Source organism: Ochotona princeps, chromosome 13 (genome assembly GCF_030435755.1).
Source record: "Ochotona princeps isolate mOchPri1 chromosome 13, mOchPri1.hap1, whole genome shotgun sequence".
NCBI lineage: Eukaryota > Metazoa > Chordata > Mammalia > Lagomorpha > Ochotonidae > Ochotona > Ochotona princeps.
Window position 1 is genome coordinate 21,752,821 of NC_080844.1, and position 12,170 is coordinate 21,764,990.

Below are 12,170 nucleotides of genomic sequence, written 5' to 3' on the forward strand. Positions count from 1 at the left end.
TGACTTCTGAATCTTAGATTTGTTTTCTATACTAGCCAATGGCTTCTAGCTTGAGTCTGTGTATAAACCTGGACAGATAGCAGAATAGTAAAGGCAGAGATTTCAAATGTGTTCCATGATTAGAATATAGTTCCAGGGCCTGGTGAGATGGCTCAGTGATTAAATCCTCTCCTTACATACCGGGATCCTATATGGGTGCCTGTTTGCATTCTGGCTGCTCCACTTCCCTTCCAGCTCCCTACTTGTGGCCTGGGACAGCAGTAGAGGACGGCCCAAAGCCATGGGACACTGCACCTACGTGGGAGACCTGAAAGAAGCTCCTGGCTCCTGGCTTTGGATCAGCTTAACGCTGGCTGTTGTGACCATCTGGGGAGTGAACCAGTGGGAGATCTTTGTCGCTCCTTCTCTTAGTAGATCTACCTTTCCAATAAAAATAAATAAGCCTTAAAATAATAATAATAATAATAACAACAACAACAACAACAACATATTTCCAGTCCCTGAGTTCTACCTCATTTCCTACTTTTTTTTTTTTTAGATATATATAGAGAAAGAGAAACAGAGAGGAAAATCTTCGGTCTGTTAATTCACTCCTCAAATAGGCACAATGGCTGGAGCTGAGCCAATCTGAAGCCAAGAGCCAGGAGCTTTGCTCATCCCAGCTTTCCCATATGCGTGCAGGGTCCAAAGACTTTGGTCCATCTTGGACTGCTTGTTCAGGTCACCAGCAGGGAGCTGGATGGGAAATGGGACTGCTGGGATTAGAACCAGTGCCCATGTGGCATGCAAGGCAAGGACTTTAGCTACTAGGCTACTGTGCCAGGCCCTCTTATTCTTAAAATCAATTTCTTATCACCCCCCACCTTGCACAAATTGACATTTGTAAAAATGTCCTTTTTTTCATTTGCACCTAAAGACTTTGGGGGAAAATCTGGGATTCCAATCATAAAATATCAGATGGGTAGCTTAACATAAGTGATACAGTTCTTAGTTGTGGTGAATTTTGAAATTATCTAGAAGCCTTCATCAGATATATGTTAAGATTTGTCTGCTTTCAGTTAGCTTCTAGAAAAGAGCCAAGCAATCCTGTTAAGGAATCAATTAAATCACTGACTGCTGGCATTAATGAATTTTTCAGGCAAAGTGAATTAATCCAATGCATCTCCAAACGAAAGATGCAAAAAATAGTCATTTTGATTCAATGAACATAGAACATAGATGGAGAATACGACATTATAGTTGACAAAAATCATATTTATGATATGTGGGAAGTCAGTTTAGGATATTATATCTTCTACAGGTATGAAGTGATTTATACCAGAGTACAAAGAGAGTGGCCATGTCTAACTGGACCCATTGAACACAGATTGGCAAATCAGTTTTTCAGAAAACACAGTGCTTTGCAATAATGGGCCCTCAGTACGTCTAACTGATGTCCCTTCCTTTGGAGAACAGCCCAATGTTTCCATTGGTATAAATATAAATGAAGATGGTGCAAGGGTGGGTTGTTTAAAATATGCATCACAATAGCACCACCATGTGGACTATCATCATCCTCATCCCAGGGGGAGGGGCCTCCTCAAAAATAAAACTCTATGTATTTCGTTAGTAGAGAACAAGTGTGATCGTGTTGTGATCAAGGATGTCAGTATTTTACAATGGAATTAAACTACAGCAGCAGCAATAAGAGATTGCCATTTCAGTGTACAAATCACATGTCATCTGTGGCTTGGGGTGAATATTCAACAGTAACACAGTGATCTTGGTTTACAGTGACTGTGATGGGATTAGGCTAGTTTTCTGATTTCTTCCTCAAATTTCTCTGACAGTGCAAGCAACGAAAATCTAAAGACATTTCTGTAGTTTCAACAAAACACAAATTTTAAAAAACAAGTGTATAATTCACAATAACTTAAGTATTACTGGAAGGACGTTTTACTAAAGTGTGAAAGAATTTTTAAATTATTACTGAACATGTCCATATTTTCAAACAGATCCTAAGCCACACTTTGATACAGCAAAAAGAAAAATCTCAGAAAATCCAATTGAACAAAGTTTTGTTTTCTAACAGAAAATAATCTTAGAATCTTCCTTATTTTTTCATATATTCAATGCTGTATTGTAACTGCACAATTTAAAAAAAAAAGTAAAAGTCTAAATGTTTACAATTGTAAAAATGTTCTTCAGTTAAATAGACCTTGAAAACAGGATGCTAGATTGTCTACCTCTGCTTATACCTACAATGCCACAATAGACTTAAATAGCAGTATTTTAAACTTGTAACTATTACGAAGGGACTACATTACTGTGATAATATGGGTTAAAATGGTGACAGTGGCAACTGGGGAGGGAGGAAAGGAATGAAGAGGAGAAATCTCTTTACCTACAAAACTGCATCACTGAAAATAATAACAAAAACTTTTTTTAAAGGACTGAAAAAAAGGTGATAATATACAAGAAAACACAATATAAAATAAAACTGGACATGCCAATAAATAACATACTGACTGAAAACTATGTTAATGACTGGCCAATCTGTTTTGGCCAGAAAGTGAAGGAAATTAAGAATTTCATGGAGAAGTCAAACTCCGAGAAAGACTCAAGAAAGAAATGACTATCCATCCCAATGACTTCAGAGTTCCATCAAGTATTCCTTCACTTCCACATCTTTTGTTAAGTTTTATTGATGATAGTAAATTATAGGGATTTTTTTTCAAGGAACCTCCCTGGACTGCTCTACATTATTAGCAAGAGAAAAAAGATATGTAAATATATGACATAAAAAAGTGAGCAGCTAAAAACTGTTCTTCCTCCAATGCAGAAATTCAAAACATTGAACTTACCTTCTAACCAAAGTCAGTAGGTATACTACTTAAGCTCTCCACAATGTTGAAAGATTCTGATCACTTCAATAGTAAAGTGTCCTAGTTTCTATCTCAAAAACATCCACCATTTAAAGCTCTCAATTCACGGAAAATAGGTTTGTTGAGAATAGAAATCTCCCCACAGGATGGATTTGACAATATTAACAAGGGGAAAAGGAGACAAATTCAAGAAGATGACAAATACTAGAGAAAGTTTTGCTAGTATGAGACTCGGAAAAGCAAGTTCACTAAGATTAGATTTTGATTTTCACAGGGTTCTTGAGGTAGGAGAATTGGAATCACCTACACTGATAAACATGCAGGTAATTGGACCCTCAGAACCAGTATCTTGTGCGTTAGGGGTCATAAATTGCCATTGTTAAGCAGTCTCAGGCACTAAAATTTGAGAAAAGGTATTCTAAATCTTGAGATTAAAGACTTTATTTGAAAATCAATAAGTGCAAGTGAGAGCTGTTTGTTTGCTTGAAATTCTCAAGTCTTTCCAAAGCATATTCTAAGCAAAGAATCTATTCTTGAATAAAACTGCTCATGCAGATTTAAGATAGGGCTGACTCCTGCTGAAAGTAATGCTGATTCTAACACACACACACACACACACACACACACACACACACACACACGGCACATTCAGGATTTTGGCCTAAGTCTCCTTAAATAGAGTTTAAGTTCCAAATCCCAGCCTCATCTTTTTAAGTTAGTCTCTCCCTATAATCTACACTCCACAACACAGACACTGGCCAGCAAGAGGCCTAGGCACCCTCAGTATCCATCCAGCAATTGCACTAATTATATTATTGCAGGATTTATTTTAATTCAGGACAGTTCTACCTCCAAGCTGTCCTGTGAGTAAGAACACTTGAGTGTCAAGGCCTCTTGGACATCAAAAGTTACAAGTGTAGAGAGTCGAAGAAAAGAAAGCAAAGAGAAGATTCAGCAGTTTCAGATTCCACTAGTTGCAGCGGATACGATGGGTGCCTTGCTGAGGAGTGGTGACAATTTTTAATGAGGCCAAATCTTGGAACCTGTCTCCCTCTGTTTTACCGGACGCTCTGGAATCTACAAAACCCACATATGAGGAAGTAGATAAATCTTCCACTGTTATTTTCTTCCCACAAAAGAGACTGGAAATGAAATGTAACAGCAATCTCTCTATAGAGCCCAGGATTGCAAGTTTGGAATACTAACTAGTTCATTTATTTCACTGATTACCATATGCAGCTATGAAATTCCAGACATTGATTTTCAATAAACCACCCCCTTAAAACTAACTTGCCTTTCTGTTTTCGTTTTGCATTCTTAAGCATACCAACTCAGTCTTAATACTGATTTTGAAATATTGTCTATGGTTGAAAAATAATGTGTACCAAAAAACGATCAAGGACCTTTCAATCACCTCATGCGATTCCTGTTATTAGCTAACATGCAAGAGGAGAGGTCAAATACACACCCCATATACAAATCCTCACCACAAAGAATTGCACCTTAGGTCTTAGTTCAGTCTTACCTCAAATTACTGCTCAACTAAAAAAAAAAAGGTTAGCTATTTAAATCAAAACTTCAGGCAAAGCTAGAAACAGCAAAGTCTTTCATCAACTCTGCACATTATAAAACTGTTTCATTCTCTCTCCACATTCACAGAGATTTTAATGGGCCGGGAACGAAGGAAGGAAGAAAAAGAGGGAAGGAGGAAGACAGGGAGGAGGGAGGGAGGAGGAAGGTAAGAAGGGGAAGGAAAGAAGGTAGAAGGGGAGAACTATGTGTGTGTGGGTGGGAGGAAAGTAGAGACGGGAATACACACTACAATGTCCTTCAGCCTGTGCAATTTACACATCCCCCTCTTCCTTGACACACACTGGAACAAGCCAAGTCTCCAGGCACCACATCCAAACATTAAGAAAACTTGCATGGGAGAAACTTTTAGTGAGAAAATGAAGGTGATACCTGAGCTTCTGTTGCAGTTATAGGACTGTCACTGACATGTATTTCCCATAATTCTTGCCCACAGGAAACACAGCCCTTAAGAAATTGAATGAGATCAAGTTGGACATTCCCCCAATCTGCAAGGATTAAACTTCGCTAGGAAGCTCATATGCAATCCAACAGGAACACAGATGGAGGGAGCAAGGCGTTCAGCCTGTAAGCAGTGGAAGTGGAAAATGACCTGACCGGTGCCTTGTGGATTTGGTTATTCTTGAACCGGAATCCAAATGCAAGGGAGTGTGATGAGAAATGAGGGTGAGAAATGTCTCGGCTCCATGAAACCAGACACCCTTTTGGAATCTGGGCTGAACACAGGAGTCAGGATCCCACCCCCTTGCCTACCTCCAGCCTCCAGTAAGCAACCACGGGTGTCCTCCCCTCTCTGCTCCTTCCGCAGCGGCTGCACGGATACTGAGCAGCCAGGAGCTTAGGTCCCGCAGCGCGCTCCTGCCAAGCGCTTTGCTCTCCACTAGTTACCAATTGAGAGAAAGGGACTGAGACACGCAACAAGGAGTGATTAAAATCCAGCGTCAGACACCAGCTTCCTTGAAGGTTCCAGCTGCTCTTCTGTGCCCTTATCCAGCTCTTGCGCCTGCCACAGGGTCACCCAGGGAGCCCCGGCAGCAGCTCCTTCCCTTCTGCTCCTCCCGCTCGCGCCAATCTGCGCCGCCAATGCCACACTGAGAGCCCCGATATCCACTCACCGCACAGCGAGAAGGCCCAGTGGAGACTGCGAGGGTGAAAAGGATGTATTAATAGATTTTTCGGATAAGGGAGAAAAACTTTGATGCTGTAATCGCACACATAGGAATGAAGAGAAATCAAAAACAAGTTGCAGGTGCGGTGCCGGGAGGACGCTTTCACCACCTCTGGGAAAAACCACCCTGAAACACACACACGCCACCAGCATCTGCCAGAGGAAGCTCCCTGCTCCTTGCGCGATCCCCGAGCGCACCTCGAGATCTCTGATGTTCGACTCTCCACCGGAAAGGCACTCTGCTGGGGGAGTCCTGTTGGTTCAGGCCGGGGATGCCAGTACCAGATGCGCCTCCCGCTGGAGAGACAGGCAAGGACTCCGTGCAAAGAGGACAGGCAACAAAGCGCCTGGAGAGAGGGAAGTCCGAGCTGCCGCCTACAAGAGCAGGGAATGCGTCTTCCCTCCAGCAAAGTGACTGCTACAAAGTGCGTTTCCTCCTGTGCAGCGACAGACACGTTTAAAGGCCTGCACAAACGTCAACACCAGATGAGCTCCAGGGGTGAGCGCCAGGTCTCTACGCACCAAGGGTTGTAGCGCCTATCAGGAGATCTGCTCGCTCGCTCGGCCCAGGGTTTGACTTGGGGGTGGGGGGGAGAGACAGCCTCAGGCACACTGCAGAGTGTCAAACCTGGAGCCCGTCCAGCCGAGTTCATGTGCCCCTGGCACTTCTGCCATGGGTACGTTTACAGAATTGAGTAGAACTACAGTTGCACGGAGAGAGGTCTGCCCACTCTGCGCGCGCACCTGCCGGGCTTTGGGTCACCAAGACTCTCAACACCTGTGTTTATATTTTTTATTATTTTTTTTCCAAGAGAATCCACTTTGTTCCTTCGTGTCGTTTGTGAGTCATCATTCTGATTCATTCTGCAAAGTTGGTGGATATCTACCGGAAGGTCTTTTACATGTACGGAATTAGATATTTCAATCTTGCAATTACAATTAGTTAATTTCCCTTTAAAACTGCTTACTTCTGAAGAGTCGCAATAAATGAAACCCCCCCTATTTTTTCCCCTAAGGTGATTTTCAAACTTACTACTGGGTGGGAGCATTTGCACAAGCAACTGGTATTTCTAATAGCAGTGTGTCACTGTAAGTGGCATTTAGTGTGGATTTCCTAAGTATTCCAGTTTGGCAATGAAGAACTAAGTTTCCAAAATTAGATATAATATAAAGAGAATTATGTAAAATGACCAGTTCTGTTCCCAAATATTTTCACTTTTACCAGCATAGTGATACATCAGGTGTACTTTAAAACATGCATAATCAGATTAAGTAGAAGAGCGTAACAGCAATTCAGAAAAGAGAATTCACGGGGAGAAGGGGAAGGAAAAAGAGGGGAGAGGAGAGGAAAGGAGGAGAGGGGACGGGAGAGAAAAGAAGGGAGAATTCAAGGAAGGAGGTTCATCCTCTTGCCTCAGGAACCCTGGCTCTGAGCTGAGCACTACCTTCAGGGTGGAAAGTTAGTTCAGAAGAAGAAACAGAACCAAGAGCCCCAAGATCAAAGAGATGTGTGGATGGGGAGGACACACACCACTAATTTCCTTTTTTTTTTTTTTTTTTTTGTTTAATCGCTGTGTAGTTTCACTCTAACCAGAGTCCCCCGTCTTCACAGTCACGTGAAGGCTTCTGCATGCCACAGACACACGTTCCGACCCGGAGGCCCTCCCCCTAGCGGCTGTCCCGGGTAGGCCGGCTCCGGGGGCGCCTGCGTGGGCCGCTGAGGTGGGCCGCTCCGAGCCTCCACCGCCCAGCGCCGGCCAGCCTCTTCACGCCCCGGGCGAGTCAGAGCCAAGTTTACGGACAGGCATTACTGCAAAGGCTTTGCAAACCCGCAGCAGCGACAGCAGGTTTTTCTTCTTTTTGTGGTGAATGCACTTCAGATCAGAGTGCAGCTGGGAGGTTGAACGGGGAGGGGGAACGAGGACGCCGAGCATGCAAGGGTTTAGAAAAATAATCCAATTCCAGATCAACTTTACATTTTCTTTCCTACCAACAGGTTCCCTGTGATGCTCCCTAAGAAATTCGGGAACACAGTTAATGTACGTGGGCGACTCTCTGCGCTCGCTCATTCGCGCTGGGTTCCGCATCTTCCCAAGCCCGGCGCTCCCTCGGAATGCTCCGGGAACTGGGAAGAAGGCTTCCCTGGGACCGGAGCAGGGAAGAGCCGGCGCCCTCAGGGTTTTCCACCATCGCCCCACCGCCACCCCCAACCCTGTCTCCTCCTCGTTTGGTGAAGCTTTCTAGGTGACCTGTCAGGGAACGTGGCGGGAAAATCTCGGACTTTATTGCTGATTCCGGAGTATGGGTGCGCCAGGACAGGAGACACAGTGAAGTGAGGGCGGCATCCGTAGAAACATGGACGCGCCCCTCCTCCAGCATGGTGGAGCAGCTGGGGGGTTGGGGTTTGCCCTCGGTGCCTCAGGACAGGACAGGGACTCGGGAGACAACCCTTGGTTCATTAGGCATCACCCGAAATCCTTGGGCACCAGATCCTCGCCGGCTGCACCACTACACCCGCCCAGCATCCTACACAGAGTGGGAAGCCAGGAGTCCCTTGGCCCAGGTTCAGGGTCGGCAGACCCAGGCAGCGGAAACCTGGGTGTGTCACACGCTCTTCCGCTCTCAAAGGACGATTCGCTCTGATGGGAGGATTTTTTAAGCCTAAAATGTTCCCTCCTCAGTCCCTAGTCCGGAACCTGAAATGCCAGGAGGTGTAGCCTGGTGCGCGCAGCCAGCCAACAAGCGGTGTTGGTCACCACAGGCAGAATCTGGAGCACCAAGGTCCAGGCTTCCTGCAGTGTTGTCCCCCGGCCCTGGGCGGCTTCCCCATCAGGGTAGGACTGGAGGAAGCCGGGCAGCCTGGAGTCTTCCACCACAGACGGAATTAGAGCTGGCGGGGTGGTCAGCTCGGGCTTCGGGCGCCACCCGCTGCGCTCAGGGACGAGGTGGGAACTGCTGCTGGCCCACAGCCTAGGACACCTAGGACGCTGCTCTCCCAGGCTGAGTGGCTGGCTTTGGGGAAGAGAGCCTGAGAAGACTGGAGCTGGGCACACCGGGAGTTGGGGACTCCTCAGCCCCAATTTTTTTTCCCGTGGAGTGGCTTTCCAGACTCCAGTGGACTCCACGTCTCCTACTTGCTGTAAAGAATGATCAGGGCCGCTTCAGATCTGATGGCACAGCACGATGGTCAGTAACTTTTGCAACTGAAACAAAACCTGACAATGCAGAGCTCATGGGATTTCATTTCTAAATGTGCAAAGGAAACTTTGTCATGAATATGTGTAGAAGGATCACCTTAAACCACGTGTGCGATCAGAGCAAAATTGCCTTACCTAACTTAAGCATGCCCTGGCTTTGTATTATCCAGTGCCTCGAGAAATCAAAGATAAGGTTTTACATAATATTACACAGTTGCTGTGGCTTCTACAACAGACTGTATAAATTTCATATTTTTCTATTCTGAAGCAGTGAATACTTCAGTGTTACATACAAAACTTTACATATTAATGCCCATAGTTTATATTACCATTACGTACATAGTAATTGAATTCCCACTTATTGTAACATGATTTTGATGTTAAACAGCATAATATAAATAATTTTTTTTCAGATCTAGAATGAACTCACCTATAATAGTAAGTTAAAATGCTTCTGAGTAGAATTGATGAGGATGTTTTATTTCTATTAATGTTAATTAAACACTTGGGCATCAAAAATGCAACAATTCTCAGATTATTCAAGAAAGTGGGAGATTTTACTAGAAGATACTTGGGAGGCTTATTCAAGTAAGCAAATATTTGCTCTATCTTTATTTCTTGTTTGAGAGTTAGTATTTAATGAAATTAATGCCACTTTAAAAATGTGATCGTGATTGAAAAACACGAAATTCAGGAAGTAGGTCTTACACTATCCTTGATTTCTTGAGATGTATCAAAAGATTAAGTTGAACTTGGCCCCTCTTCTTCTCTCTGCTTCCATCTTGAGATTACTCCTCTGACTCAACACACACTCCTAACAATGCTTTTCTTTGAGGAGGCGATGCAACCAGTGGGTGTCCATTGTGGAGCCTGTGTTATGCCATTGGGACTCTGAATTTCCGAAACAAAGAGCTAAACAAGCTGGCATTTTCACAAGTAACTTGTTTCGGATATTTCATTAGGTGATGAAAAACGGACTCACACCAACAGCCTTGAACGGTAATTAGGATAGACAGTCTGCTTCGGTGAGAAGTTAAACAGGCAGATCTTAGCGAAGCAGGTTGTTGTAGAGAGTACTGTTAAAACATTTTCTGTCAGAATCTTTCATTTTTCTGTGTAGAAATGAAAATGACTGCACTCCGAATGAGCATATCAACAGCAATAACCATGTTATAAAAATAAGGTAACGAAACTATGGGGGCAGATACTGCAACACAGCAGGTCAAGCCCTGGGTTAGGATACCTGATGGAATGAAAATGCAAGCGCAACTACCCTGTAACTGACATGAGGCATGGGAAGCGGCCTGCTATGGCTCCGATGTTTGGCCTCTGCCACCCACATGAGAACCCTAAATGGAGCTCCCAGCTCCTAGTTTTCACCTGGACCAACTTTGACTCTTGTAGGGATTTGGGTAATAAACCAACAGAAGATTTTTCTCCCTCTCTCTTGTTATGTCTCTCTGTCTCACTTTTTTTTAAGAGATGAAAATAAACAAATGAATCTTTAAAAAAGAAAACAGATACAAGCATAATTTACCAATTAAATGGGATAAGAAATTATACTCTGTTGCACACACATAATTAAGATTTGGCTCAGTAGAAATGAATTCCAACAACTTTGAAGGAAAATAGTTTATTATATATTAGCAAACATCTACTATTCTCTATTTACAAATATAGCATAAAATTAGATTTAAAGAGATATTAGAATTTTTCCCTATGTTCAATCAGTCTTCTATTTACTATTATTATTATAATGACCTGGTGGCAAATATGTCCTTCACATATTTTAATATGTAGAAGACTTGGAGTAGTTTAGACATATAAAAATTACTAATTCAGCCAAATTGCTTCTGTTCAAGACTGAAAATAATTGTTTTATGAAAGACCTCTTAGATAATTAATTTTATGATTTCCCCAGTATTCTTGAGAAGCAATCATATCTTTTAGTCTGCTTAAAAAGTCCTATGAGATTGGAGCTAAGTTAACAAGGTTTTTAGGAAAAACTACACTTTAAAAGCTGAAGAAAATGGACTTATGTACATAGACTTGCCTAATAGAAACCACAAGTTCCAAACACACAACACATGGTAAATTTAGCCAATAATTCTACCAGAAGTTCTCAAATGAAGGAACCATAAATGCTTTTTCTTAAAAATTGTGGCAATATTGAGTAACAACAATTATTAGAAGACATATGTGTTACAAAGGTAAATTGAGAAAAAAAGCATTTTTGGAAGTTTGACTGCATTTCATATAATTTTTTATCTCTTCTAATAATTTTTAAACAGTGCCTCAACAAGTCAAATATGTTTTTCAGTAGTTGAGCAGCTTGTGTGGGAATTAAGGTGCTTTTTTTCCTGCCATCATCAGTGACTGTCATAGATAACAGATTCACATAGCATCTGCTTCCATGGCAGATGCCAGGATAATACTGGCATCCTATAAATGTCTATAGGATTTGCTGGGACAGTTACTAATACTTCATCATCCCCTGAGCGCTGTATCAAGCTCTGCAGCAGAAATATTGTTAAAAAGAACTAACTGATGTCCTTATGAGTACCCATTTTACCAATAGGGCAGAAACATAATCTTAATGGCACACCTCTTTAAATTACATTTCAGCACTTTCCAAGTATCTTTTACATAATTTATACCCAGTCAGCAACTTGTAAAACTTCAAGTGTAATAATTTAAAAATGTGAATAACCTTAAGGTTCTCCCACCCTAGAAATCCCAGTCTTCTAGTTACACCCATTATTGGAAATTACCTAAATAACTTATTGACAATGGCTCGTTCACTAAACTACACTAAACTCTAATACACCTAAATTACTTCCTAACAATTTCACTTAATATAACTAAGTTATCTCTTAATAACAAATCAGCAAAACTAGGATAGCTATAGTGATATTATAAATACAAGAACTGAAGTCCTTAAAGACCATACTATGGGAACAGGTCCTAACAACTAGAGAGCCAACAGGCTGATTCAAATCTGGAATCTAGATGTGACTGATCTTGCAGTAGGGTAATCTCTCAAAGTGTGCTATATTCTAATCCCTGAAAACTGTGACCCCATGGAACTTTCTGACAATTAAGGATGGCAATGGGATAAAAGTTCTCAACAGGCTTACAATCAAATGGAGACATCAGTTATTAGAGCGGGCCTTTAAGGGAATGTGAAAGGCTGTGGAGGACAGAATGATGATATAAGGAAAAACCTTAAATTTCTTTGTGTGGGGCCAGCATGGTAGCCTAGTGGCTGGAGTCCTCATCTTACATGTCCGGGATCCCATATGGGTGCTGGTTTGTATTTTGGCTGCTCCACTTCCCATCCAGTTACCTGCT

The 12,170-nt window shown here is 42.5% G+C and overlaps 1 pseudogene; it reads right to left on the bottom strand.

The window, feature by feature from the left end:
* LOC101531885 (small ribosomal subunit protein uS5-like) overlaps positions 1-7,556 on the bottom strand; it is a 51,757-nt pseudogene extending 44,201 nt beyond the window's left edge.
* Between the last annotated feature and the right edge of the window lie 4,614 nt (positions 7,557-12,170).